Source organism: Danio rerio, chromosome 1 (genome assembly GCF_049306965.1).
Source record: "Danio rerio strain Tuebingen ecotype United States chromosome 1, GRCz12tu, whole genome shotgun sequence".
Lineage (NCBI taxonomy): Eukaryota > Metazoa > Chordata > Actinopteri > Cypriniformes > Danionidae > Danio > Danio rerio.
The window spans coordinates 14,240,339-14,254,098 of record NC_133176.1 but is presented as its reverse complement, the minus strand read 5'-3'; the positions used below and the strand labels follow the sequence as shown (position 1 = coordinate 14,254,098).

At 34.7% G+C, this 13,760-nt stretch overlaps 1 long non-coding RNA gene across 4 annotated transcripts; it reads right to left on the bottom strand.

Moving 5' to 3' along the window:
- Nucleotides 1–6,453: 6,453 nt before the first annotated feature.
- Nucleotides 6,454–12,348, bottom strand: LOC137495459 (uncharacterized). 4 transcript variants are annotated; one of them, XR_012405486.1, is made up of 7 exons: nt 12,300–12,348; nt 11,630–11,814; nt 10,988–11,021; nt 9,569–9,624; nt 9,329–9,477; nt 9,141–9,217; nt 6,454–7,818 (listed from the first exon to the last, which is right to left on the bottom strand). It is a non-coding gene; the product is annotated as an uncharacterized lncRNA (long non-coding RNA). The 4 variants fall into 4 exon arrangements; XR_011015263.2 differs by lacking the exon at nt 11,630–11,814; XR_011015262.2 differs by lacking the exon at nt 12,300–12,348 and having other exon boundaries at nt 11,617–11,754.
- Between the last annotated feature and the right edge of the window lie 1,412 nt (nt 12,349–13,760).

Here is a 13,760-nt window from a genome sequence, read left to right as displayed (position 1 = left end):
AATAATAGTTCAGCACTGAACATCTCCTCACGGTCAGTGCATTTGCGTGCTGTTTGCTCCTCACGTATAGCACCTCTAGCTAGAATTCTGTGAGAAATAGTCCTGACCTTTATGACAAAAAAGGGGCTTGGTCTGAGAAGAAATTGATGGAGGATAATAGATTATTACAAACAGCGCTTGCCTTAGGCTGGACTTTTTTTGCTTTTTGGGGGTAACAATGAAAATGTTTTTCCAGAATAAAGCATTTTAAAGGACCCATCTTTTTTTACTTAAAAAATAGTTCAAAGATTATAAAAAATATTTTTTTTAAATCATGAAAAAACTATTTTAAATTAAATTATTTTGATCATTAAAAAACTGTAATATTTCATTTAGAAAAAAAATGTTTTTAAATGTATTATTGCAAATTAATGAAAATTAAATTTAAATACAAGTTAAAAAAAATGGCTAAAAGCAAAGCAATTTTGTAATCATGTGTAATTCTTTTGTTTAACATTTCAAGAAATTCTTATTACGTCATATGTTACTTCACTGTTTTTGTATGTGTGATGACGTGTTTTTTTGATATTGGGTTGCCTTTTAAAATCTGGCAGGGGCAACAGATGAAAATTAGCCCTTGTGGCTAACTCTGGCTTATTTACAGTTCTACTGTTTTTTAATGAGCATTATCTCTGTTAAACAAAATACATTAAAATTCTCTATTTTATTATATTAATAATACTGTATATATTATGTATTGCATTAGTTAATACTATTTAATGTATTGTCTAACTAGAGTCATGAAAAATGGGGTATTACAGTACATTCATGTTGAACTATGGGTTAGTTTTCTCATGGAGAGTGTGAAATACGCCCCAGGAGGTACCTTTTTTTTTTTTTTTTTTTGCAGTTTTTGCAAATCCACCAGAGGTCGTGGTGTTTACTTTTTCAGATCTCAAATTTCTCTCGCGAATGCCATTCACGCATGCTGCTCTCGCTTAAATCTATCAAAGGCTGCTACTGACTGACTGAATGACCGACCGACCAACCAACTGACTGATCAATAACCCCCCTCCCCCATCCACACACACACCCCATTCCCTAAACTTAACCGATAGTGTTTTCAAAAGCACCGATTGACCTGATCACCACGTTTCCTAAACGAAACAACAGTGTTTTAAAAAAAACATTTCAGAAAAAGAAAAGCCCTCGCAGCTGCCTGATTTTCACCATGTTTTCAGATCTTACCTCGTTCTTAACCTGTTATTAATTTTTTTATTTTATTATTTGCCTTTTTTGTTTTACCTGCTTTCTGGAATCGTTCTTCATTGGACTTGAACCTTGTTGTCGCAGTCAACTCCTCTCTGCATCTCAAGTTCTCCGATGTATATGACAAGCTACGGGGCAAACTGGTAACAGCAGAAAAGAGGTTCACACAGAGGTAAATGGCCAGCCAGCAGCGCGAAAAGACACAGAAGCCATCAGCGATGTCATTCCCCTCCTGTAGCATTCGTTTTAAGGATGAAATGCAGCCATACGTACCTCTGGCTACATAATTCAAAGTCTCTAGAAATCTATACAGGGGTACGTTTTCAAAATGAGCTTGTGTTGCCACATTCTAACCTCAACCAGAAAGTACATATTATTCTTTTATAATACTAAAATGTTACAAATGCTATGAATGTTATGATTTCTTTTATACAGCGTACTGCAATAGAAATATTGCAGCATTGCAAACATCTTGCTGTCACTTTTATTAATTCAATGCATGCCTTTTTGTCACAAATGTATGTGAAAAAACAGTTTATTGACAGTAAAGAAAAATTCTCCCACAGAAGATTGCACATTAAAAGTCATTTAACGTCAAGTCCTTCCCAAGACACGTCTTATTTTATTTTATTATTTATATATTTTTTTTGGTGTTCATTTATGCGTTGATTTTAGCATATATAAGCATTAATTTGTCAAGCACCTCCACTGCTGTGATTGCCTCTGGTTATATTTAATACAACTGACAGTTGTGTTCTTGGCTGTTTGAGCTTGTTATCTGTTGACACGAAGTTGAGTTTCTGCCACGTTTTCTGTGACACGCTTCGTGTTTTAACATGAGCAACAGTCTACAATCTGATACATTAAAGACAGCCTTTTATTTAGTCACCATGGTGATTGGTAGATTATATGTTATAGGAAACAGTTTTAAACCATGACAGTTTCCAACTAAAATGTTTAACATGTGCAATAAAAAAGAATAAAGCAATCAAATAGTGTAGTATAGTATAGTATAGTATAGTATAGTATATTTTAAAATTATGATAATTATTTAATTTTAAGAACATTTAATTACAGTTTTGATCTTTAGAATTGATTCAACACTTTTTAACTAAACTTTTAAAAATTATATGTATTGTAGTTAAATTGTATTATCTTATTATCATTTTATTATTTTGTTTGGTTTACTAATAGTTGTATTGCTATTTGTTCATTTTTAGTATTTCTAAATGCATTTGTCATGAGTCAAGACTCAGTTTAATGTATACAAAACATGATGATATTCGAGGTGCTCCCATCAGTATGTTTGGGGCCGATCACTTGAAGCCATATTGGCTGATAACAATCACCGATTACAGGGTCTAATTGAAGTCTTTTATTAATCATGATTTTATAAATGTATATTACAAATATATGAAGACTGCATTTATTGATAAACAACATTCCAACCTAAAACATAGCAGCCTGTGCTTGGTTAGCTAATAAGAACAGTTTAGAACAGAGATGCCCAAACTAGGGCCCACACGCCAAAGTCGGCCCATGAAAACCTTTGATTTGACCCTCCATCCCCTCTGAAAAGGGAAGAATGTTGGGGGAATGCATTTAATGCATATTGTCATTTCTAATTTCAACCTATTCTTTAATTTGTTTGATTTATTGTTAAGCTACAAAACAAGCTTATTCCCATTAATATTTCAATTAAATGTTGTGAATGAATCAGATTTTCTTAATGAACATACTGTTATTGAACAGATAGAGCAAAATTCAGAGGTCATCGGTAAGAAAGTCAAGGAATAGGCTGGCGCAGCTTGACATTAAGCTTAATTTAATTCTGTTAGTTTGTTTTGTTTATTAATAATTGTATTGTAACAATTTATAATTGTATTATTTTGTTTATTAATTTTTAGTATTTCTAAATTCATTTGTCATGAGTCAACACACAGTTTAATGTATACAAAACATGATGATATTCGAGGTGCTCCCATCAGGGTTTTTGGGGCCGATTACTGATCACTTGAAGCCATATCTGCCAATACTGATCACAGATTACAGGGTCTAATTGAAGCCTTTTATTAATCGTGATTTTATAAATGTATATTACAAATATATGAAGACTGCATTTATTGATAAACAACATTCCAACCTTAAACATAGCAGCCTGTGCTTGGTTAGCTAATAAGAACAGTTTGGAACAGAGATGCCCAAACTAGGGCCCATGGGCCATGATAACCATTTATTTGGCCCTTGGTTGGTAATGCATTTAATACACATTGTCATTTCTAATTTGAGCCTAATCTTTAATTTGTTTGATTTATGGTTAAGCTGCAAAAAATATTGTATTGTATATATAAAGTATAAAATTGTATTGTAACAATTTATAACTGTATTGCTTTGTTTATTCATTTTTAGTATTTCTAAATGCATTTGTCATGAGTCAACATGGTATTTAATATACAAAATATGATGATTTACTTTCCCTAAATACCCATAATCAAATATACATTGTGTATTTACAATTCTTCTCTAGCAAAAAATTAAAGCAAGATATATACATATGTCTTTTATAAGGTACACTATATAGTTCTTTATACAGCTGAATTTATTAGTTTGGTCAGAAAATGATGTTATAACTTCAGCTTCCCACAGTTCACAAAAGCTGTGAATGCATCTTTATCATGTGATCAGTTTTGTCCATGCTCTCTGAATGCGGTAGTTAAACTGTGCTGCTTGGTTGAATCTTCTTAAAGCGACTCTAATCTGCTCTCCTGAGGAGCGTCTCTGAAAGCAGAGGATCAACCCGCCAGCTGTTGTCCAATCAGAGCTCAAGAGACCGAGCCAATCACAGAGCACTAATCTGTTTACAAACTTCTTCACATATTGAAATATTGCTGGTACAGTCAGTGACCTTTTGCCAATTTTTTTGGCCGTACTCACACTATGTACAGTTACCTTGAACCAGGCCAAAACAAGCTTGCCCCCCCCTCCCATCTTCCCAGACAGCCCGCGTTCACATTATATTCAGGCCTGGACATGCTTGCGTCATCGATTATGCGCTGTTTAGTAAGTGCTTTCGCTCAGCACAGTGGAGATTTCTTTAGTTATATCATTTAAGTCGTTTGGGATGAAGTGACTTCCAGTCAAATATTTTGTTGAACAGATCAGACACTTTTGACCCTCATAAACAATCATAAAGTCCTTGTGCTGCAGGAGGTGCAGCTGTGGTGCAGTGAGGGGTTTGTCTTTAATAAACTATGACAGTTTGCGTTCATTGAACAGTAAGAATAATTAATTAAATTGAATTTTTTTTACTGTCTTTTCTGCTGATGAAGAGTGATTTTATCACTTTATCAGGTACACCTTACTAGTTTCGGTTTGGTACGAGTATATTTTTGCCTTTAGACATGCCTTAATCCTTCATGTCATAGATTCAATAAGGTACTGGAAATACTCCTCAGAGATAATGGTTTATATTGACATAATGGCATCACGCAGTTGCTGCAGATTTGTCGGCTTCACATCAATGATGCAAATCTTCCAATCCAGCACATCCCAAAAGTGCTATATTTTATTAAGATCTGGTGACTGTAGAGGCCATTTGAGTACAGTGAACTCATTGTCATGTATAAGAAAGTGTAATAAAGAGACTAAGCCGAAAAGATAATGAATAATTGATGAATGAATGAATGAAGGTTTAAGTAGGGGTTTGGTTTAAAGGTTTTTTGGCTATATTTTGTTATACTGTATCTTCATTTAAGCAGGCTAGGGTAACCCCACTGCTAAAGAAACCCAACCTGGACCATACGCTACTTGAAAACTACAGACCAGTATCCCTCCTTCCATTCATGGCCAAGATTCTGGAGAAAGTAGTGTTCAGTCAAGTCCTGGACTTTCTTACTCAAAACAATCTCATGAACAACAAGCAATCGGGCTTTAAGAAAGGCCACTCAACTTAGACTGCCCTGCTCTCTGTCGTGGAGGATCTCAGACTGGCTAAAGCAGACTCTAAATCATCAGTCCTCATTTTGCTGGACTTGTCAGCTGCTTTTGACACTGTCAACCACCATATCCTGCTATCTACGCTTGAGTCACTGGGTGTTGCGGGCACTGTTATACAATGGTTCAGATCTTACCTCACTGACAGGTCATTCAGGGTGTCTTGGAGGGGAGAGGTGTCCAACCTACAGCATCTAAACACTGGGGTACCTCAAGGCTCTGTTCTTGGGCCACTTCTCTTCTCCATCTACACATCATCTCTAGGACCAGTCATCCAGAGACATGGATTCTCCTACCACTGCTATGCTGATGATACCCAGCTATACCTCTCTTTTCATCCTGATGATCCCTCGGTTCCAGCTCGCATCTCAGCCTGCCTGTTGGATATTTCACACTGGATGAAAGATCATCATCTTCAGCTGAACCTCGCAAAAACGGAAATGCTTGTAGTTTCTGCCAACTCAACTCTACACCATAACTTTTTAATCCAGATGGATGGGGCAACCATTACTGCATCCAAAATGGTGAAAAGCCTTGGAGTAACGATTGATGACCAACTAAACTTCTCTGACCACATTTCTAGAACTGCTCGATCGTGCAGAATCGCACTCTATAACATCAGAAAGATCCGACCCTTCTTATCTGAACATGCAGCTTAACTCCTTGTTCAAGCTCTTGTTCTCTCCAAACTGGATTACTGACCCTCTCCACTAGCTGGGCTTCCAGCTAACTCCATCAAGCCTCTTCAACTGCTCCAGAACGCAGCAGCACGAGTGCACTGTAAATTCTAACATGTTCAGTTTACTTAAAAAAAGTTTGGAAACCGATTGCCTTATTTTTGCAATATAAACTTACAAGGAAATCTTAAGTTAAGTTTAATTATTGCCTTGAAGTAAGAAAACTAAAACTTATAAAGTAAACTAACTGTTAAAAATTAAGTAAGTTTAATAGAAAATTCTAGTTAACATACTTGTCATTATTTAGTAATCTTACTTAGGGTTTTATAGTAAGATTACTTTAATAACTCTATTTAACTAATACTGTTCTACCATGTTCAGTTAACATCTTGAATGCTAGTAGTCTCAACATTGTTTTAATCCACCATTTTAAGTAATGTCAACTAAAGAAACTACGTGCAATCGGTTTCCACATTTTCTTCAATTAAACTGAACATAAAATATGTAGTTCAACTTACAAGTAATGACATTATACAGGTCTTAAATGTAAACATTTTATTTGACAAAATTAGCAGAATTTCACAATACACTTGTGATATTTTAGTATCACAATACACTTGTACACAATACAGTTTTGTAAAAACCTGTTGTAAAGTGCTGTAATATACTGTAAACAGCAATACAGACAAAAAATATAATAAACATGTTCAAACCTAAAACACAAGTTTTCGAAAAGGTTTGAAAATCTATCAAAAAAACTTTAAATACTTGACACTTGGAAAAAAGATACTTGAATTAGTGTAATTAAACATGCCATTGCACCAGCACCTTAAACATGGCAGCATATAGACACTCACAGAGGAACAGATATTAAGCTTTAAAGCTAATTTGTTAGACTGTGTAGTTTAGATTTTCTTACAGAAAATATCACATTAGTGTGGTCAAAAGTATTGAGTTTGGTATCAGTCAATACTGAAATATTAAAAATATCCATTTTCCACCAGCATTTGAGTGCTACTGAGCTCGTTCTTAAACACCATTGATTGGCCACTGTGTTCACATGCTCAACAGAAATGACTGTGATTGGCTGTGACTGTCATAGGTTTACCATTTTTCACTGAGTCCAAACAAAGTTACACAGACACTGAAGTGTTTCAAAGCCATGTCGATAGCTGATTTGTTTAGAAGCTAACATATAAGCTATCTGGTGATGAATCGACTGATCGACAGTGCTTTGAAGTTATCCAGTGTCTTTGTATCTTTGCACCTGGTGAACAGTGGTGAAGTGTGGTAAAAATAATGACCTTCAAAGCCAATCAGTCATATCTACTGAGCATGTGAACACAATGGCCAATCAGTTCTTGCAATGTTAGTGGGAAATGGATGGACTTTTTTTTTTATTTATTTCAGTACCGATTGGTACCAAACTCAATACTTTTGACAACCCTATAAATCACAATACACTTTTTTGGTAAAAAAAAAAAAAAAAAGTGTTTTAAACACCAAAATGCTGCAGTCCTAAATGTAACACTGCAAACAGCAACATGTTAAAAAGCAACACTTTGTAATTAAACATGCCATTATACCTGAACCTTTAAACATAAAGCACAGCAGTATATAGGCACTCGACGAATAAAACACATTACGCTTCCCTCCCAGCAAAAGCAACACACATTGAACAAATTCAAATGCATTGCTCAAAGTCTTTGGGTAGTCCGAATTCAGTGTGTAAATCAAAGCAAAAAAAGAGACATACTGCATGTGGCAAAGTCCATAACCACTTTTCCTTCCAGTATAAAGGCCCACATTGCATCCATAATGAGGTTCTTTAGACATCTTCACACACGACAGTCAGCAGGCCAACATCTTCTGCACTGAAGTCCGACTCTACAATTACATCCTATGAATAGAGAAAGAAAAATAAGTAAAGTTTGATATTCTAAATGGCACTAATAAAGCCTGTAGTGGCCAGGAGACCAAAAGCAGAGGTGAAAAAAATACAATTCCTTGTGCTTAATTTAGTAACACTTTAGTAGGAACCAATTACCCTATTAACTAGTTGCTTATTAGCATGACTATTTGTGTTTATAGTACATTTTACATTCAAATGCTTCTTATAAGAAGGCTTTGCTATGGTGCTCCTTCTTCAATGTAGACCAACACGATGGATTTGCCTGTACTGCTTCTACTAGGCTTGTCATGATAGTGGAATTTATTACCAATCCATATAGTAATTTTAAAAACATCCATTTCCTGCTAACATTTGAGCATTGTTGAGTGTCATTTCTGTTAAGCATGTGAACAGAATGGCAAAACAGTGCTGTTTAAAAATGTGCTCAAAAGTGCTTAAAATGTTAGCAGGAAATTTGCTGCTTAAAATTGCAGCAGAGATTGGTACTAAATTCCAGTATCTTGAACATGATACTATTCTAAAGGAACAATAATTTTTTTTTTGATTAAAGAAACACTGTAATGTAATAAAACAAACTGCAGTAAAGTACTTTTAAAACATTTTCAAGAAATTAAATGCAAATGTGTGAGAGACCAATTGGTGCTACATAATCAATATAAATATTTTGTAGGGAAAACTTAATAAATTGGGAACCGATTAATGAATGCATTTGGTTTTGCTAGATTAAAGCAGTGAGTCAAGTTTGCATTATTTAGCACACTTTTTAAAAATGTATTAATAACTATTTTTTAATAAGAAAATTGATGTTTTAGTATGGCTTTTAGAACAAGGGTGCAGCCATCTACAATCCCACAGCAGGTGACTTCACAGGGTTGGTTATAATACGGAGCATCTTTGACTTTGTGGCTTTTAACACTATCTTTTTACATCTTAATCCAGCAGGTTCTTTCAACTGAAATTATAGTTCTCTCAACATATTACATAGGTATTACACTTATTAAGATTTTTTTTTCAAGCTAATCTTCCTCCTTTTCAAAACAAGTGTGTTTAAAAATTAAAGAAATGCATTCATTACTTCACTGGCCTATGAAGCTAACTGACCCTGTGACGGCACAAGCTGCTGTATTTGCAACATAGCAATGCTCTTGCTCCAAAGGCCATAATATAACATCCCTCTTACTTTCAAATACTTACATTAAATGCATTTGTTTTATTTTTATAAAATTGAAAATTTTTATTAATAAGTGAAGTAAACTGGAATGACTGCTTCATTTCCAGTCTAAGAAAGCAGAAACAATAATACTACTTACAAAACACATCCTGAAAATTTCTTTAGACTCATCCCTCTAAAGGACTGAAAGACCCCGGAGAACTGCTGCCAGATGACCTTGAAAAATTAAAGACAGGTAGACATGCATTATAGCCCAATGAAAACATCAAATGCAATTTATTGCAATCAAATGCAAATTATGATTCAAAGATGATGTCACAAAAATACCTTTGAATTAACATGTTGAAAATTTCTTCTAGTTTTCTTCTGCAATTTTCTCCTGTTTTTTTTATTTTTATTTCAATCAAACGAGCAGTGTGTGTCCAATGCAGTGTAGAACTTGGATCTCACATTTCTTCCTGATATTCGATTGAATTCTGCAAAGATCCAATCAAAACATTATTAGTCATTAATAACATTCAAAAACACAAATTCACAAAATCACAAAGTTTTGAAAAGAAAACAAACCTTCTGCAGCACTTGCATCAGCTGGTGTTTCCTCTATGACTTCCTTCTGGATGTCACTGTTGTGCACAAAAACGTAAAGTGTTATTGACATGGCTAAGCGAAATTCTAAAACAAAAAACAGAAATCAGAAACACATGCAATGATACAATGCAATGCCATTTAGCAACAGATGTTACACTTTAACATGACATAGTTAAATGTTCTTGAATAATAAAAGCTGCCAAATACTCCCGGCGCCTGTCATCAAAAGCATGAGCTATACTTGTCACCAAACAGTAATAAACACAACCCCCGATTAAATATAATCATGGCATTGTTGCTGGTGTGCCTTACTTTTATGCGCATTAAAAGTAGAATAAATATTTGTCTCAATTGATGTCTTTAAAAGGACACTGAACTTTCTGACTAGGGTTGCACGGTTTACCGGTACTATGGTAGTATCGTGATACAATGGCTCCAAGATACTGGCGGTGCCACTGTAGTTTGTAAACGGTAGTATTGTCATTAACAGTCTGCCTACAATACATAATGCTGCATGTGAAAAAGTCACTAAAATACACGATTCAGCAACAATAGATCATTGTATTTTAATAGTCTATGGAGCCTTCTAAGGTTGTAAAACTGTAGAATTTGCGCCTTTTATAGTAGCCTATTGCATATTTTGTGATGGTTCATTTTGAATCGGAATTCGTTTATTTCTGTTCCTGTCAATATGATATAATAGCTACAACAACCGTGACAATCTATTAAAAAGAATGACTCATAAAGTGAAATTTTGAATTACTTTGGATTCTTATCCGATAATAAGTGTGAAAAAAGTATGATAGATGAAAAACCCAAAATAGCAACAGGAAACAATTTTTGACCACTTCATATAGCCTAGGTTTGTTGGAAAAATGCTCTTTTCTTTATGTATCTTTATTTTAATGTATTTTTTTTTTGCTGGAATGAATACATTTTAGGTGAAGAGATGTGCAAATACTTTTTTCAACAATAAGGGAATTATTTAAATTCAAGTAGGCCTATAATAACATATACAATATATTATTTCTGACATTTTTCTTTATTTCATGGATTTAAGTTATGAATTACAGTATTGCAATACTACTTGGTATCACCATACTTCAGCTGGTATAGTATTGTAACATAAATTAATGGTATCACAACACAACAACCCTATTTCTAACTAGTCCTCAGATGATTATTCAAATGGACAAAATATTCGGACTATTCTTGATCATGCAGTTCTTTGCTGAGAATTTTGTTAAATGTACTTTTAATGCATTAAACGATTTAAAATTACCCTGACACTCAGTATGGAGACAAGGTAACGTTAATAGAACAATTCATGAATATGTTCTATGGCTTGTGCGGTATTGTTCAAAAAAATTTTCTTTGATGTGTAAGTGCAAAACTTACATTTCCACTGCATATCAGCTCACAAACTGGTAGTCTGAAATAAAAAATAAATAAAGGGTATAATGATATTACAAACCAAATATGCCACTCACAATACTCTAATGGTGTGCTACATTTTAAACAACCTTGTAATTGTTCAAATTTATTTGCCCTAAATTGTTAAAAATTAGTGAAACCTTCTTTAAAAATGCAAACTAACAGGTTTGGCAAAGCCTGTTTCTTTACAGAAAGTTTGCTTATAACAAATGCTTGTTGATGCCTTTGTGTGATATTGAGCAAACAAAGGGATGTTTCTGTGCTTGGTTGTACGAGTTATACCACTTCATCATTAACGTTATCCATCACACATATTCAGTCGCGTCTGGTCAGATTTATTTGTCATTACAGCAATACAAAACACTTAATAACGTAACGGCAACACTGGAATAAACCTTCAAAACGGCATAAAGAAAAGACAAATAGCATATAAAACAAATAAATGAGTTAATTAAATATCTCTCGCATTTTCATAAGTTTAACTTTAAGTTTCATAGGGATTGTTAGCATAAGCACACTTTAGCATCATGTGTAAATATGTATCTGCCTCATACAGTGACACGAATCGTAATCGCATCGAAATCCTAAATTACCTACGACACTCACGGGTCCATTTTGAGCTGAAACTGCTTTATAATGTTCTAAAAGCCTCGGCGGGTTAAAACTGCTGCTGCCCCGGCGATCATGGAGAAAAAAACGACTGGTCTGGTCATGAGCCGCTCGCTGACGCCGGACCGAATCACAGCTGATCTCCTCACCTGCTTCCTGCAGGTGATCTCATAAAAGTAAATCTTAAAAAAAAAACACGCATATTTTCGTCACAACAAGCGCCACTAAAGTTCAGCGATAACTAACGTTACTGTATTTGTAATGCGGATAAATAGGTTTCGTTTTCTTTTTTAAAAATGTAGACCTACAGCTATGTGTTAACTTTACATCTATTTGAACGGATCATTGCGCGCGCTCTTGCTCTCTCAGTGCATCATTTAAAATGGCGCGGCCCACTCTTTTAGAGCATAACGCCCACTTTACAAATTACTACTAACTTTACAAATTATTAATAGTTATTAAAAAGGACTAAGCAGCTAAAAATAGCTTATCTAGTAAAGTAGACAGTATTGCAAATAACGTGCAGTGGTCAAAACGTTTAGTCACAACATCATGGGCTATTAATTAGTTCACAAAACAGCAAACAATTTCACAAAGTGCAGGAAATAAACAGATTACTGATACTATACAAATAAAATCAAAGTAGTAATTAAAACGAAAAGTTTACCTTGATTTACAGCAGTACATCTTCTCAATATGAAATCCTGTCCTTCAATGGCGGTGCTGGGTGGCGGTTGGTTGTGACTCGGGATGGGGGATGGGAAATCACCACCCAGTACGCATGCGTAACAGCATGGCTTAGCCCTTATAAGCAATTTTACTCAAATTACATTAGTTATGGGAACTTTATACCTTACTATGTCAGCAACACTAATGCATTTCTAGTAAACTCAACAATTAGCTTAAAATTAAGTAAACACACTAGAATTTTGATAGTAAGGAATACTATTCGCATTTACAGTGTGGTCTTCAATGAACCTAAACTAGCACATGTCACTCCGCTGCTAGTCCGTTTGCACTGGCTGCCAGTTGCTGCTCGCATCAAATACAAAGCTCTGATGTTTGCCTACAAAGTGACTTCTGGCCTTGCTCCTTCTTATCTGCTCTCACTTCTGCAGATCTATGTGCCCTCCAGAAACTTGCGTTCTGTGAATGAACGTCGCCTCGTGGTTCCATCCCAAAGAGGGAAGAAATCACTTTCGCGAACGCTCACGCTCAATCTGCCCAGTTGGTGGAATGAACTCCCTAACTGCATCAGAACAGCTGAGTCACTCGCTTCTTTCAAGAAACGACTAAAAACTCAACTATTTACTCTCCACTACACTTCCTAATCTGCAATTGCCTCTCTGAATATCACACTAACTGTACCAAAAAAAATAAAAAAATAAAAATAAAAATACTACTAATACTTCCCTTCTTAGACTTTACAGACCTGAAACTTGCCTAAAGCACTTATTCATTGTTGCTCTTAGTTGTGTAAATTGCTTCCTTGTCCTCATTTGTAAGTCGCTTTGGATAAAAGCGTCTGCTAAATGACTAAATGTAAATGTAAATGTAAACATCTGGTGTATCCTGGTATATATATATTTTTTTTATTTTATTTTTTTTCTTTATTATAATTTGTGATGTAATATTATAGTTTATTTATTTATATATATTTTTTGTAATTTGATTTAAAATATCAAAGCTATAGACTATATGTGAATGTGTATACATGTATTTATGTGTATATATGTATATATGAACGATTGTGTATGTATACATATGCATGTATGTATATGTTGGCATATATGCGAGAGGAGATCCTGTGATCCGGAAGTGTATAAAAAGGAGCACCTGATTATGATGAACATTGTCTGATGAAGAGCCGGGTGGCTCGAAACGTAACACGCTCTGTGTCAGCCTTTTTAATTTAATAAATTTGTATTTTTGGAGCCTTGGTGTTGCCGCCTTTGATTTACATTTAAGAAAGTGTGGCATGAAAATATTACACACCATTACACCACCACCACCAGCCTGAACCATTGATACAAAGCTGGATGGATCCATACTTTCATGTTGTTGAATCTTCTATTGTTCAATTTTGCTGAGCCTGTGCGAATTGTAGCCTCAGTTTCCTGTTCTAAGC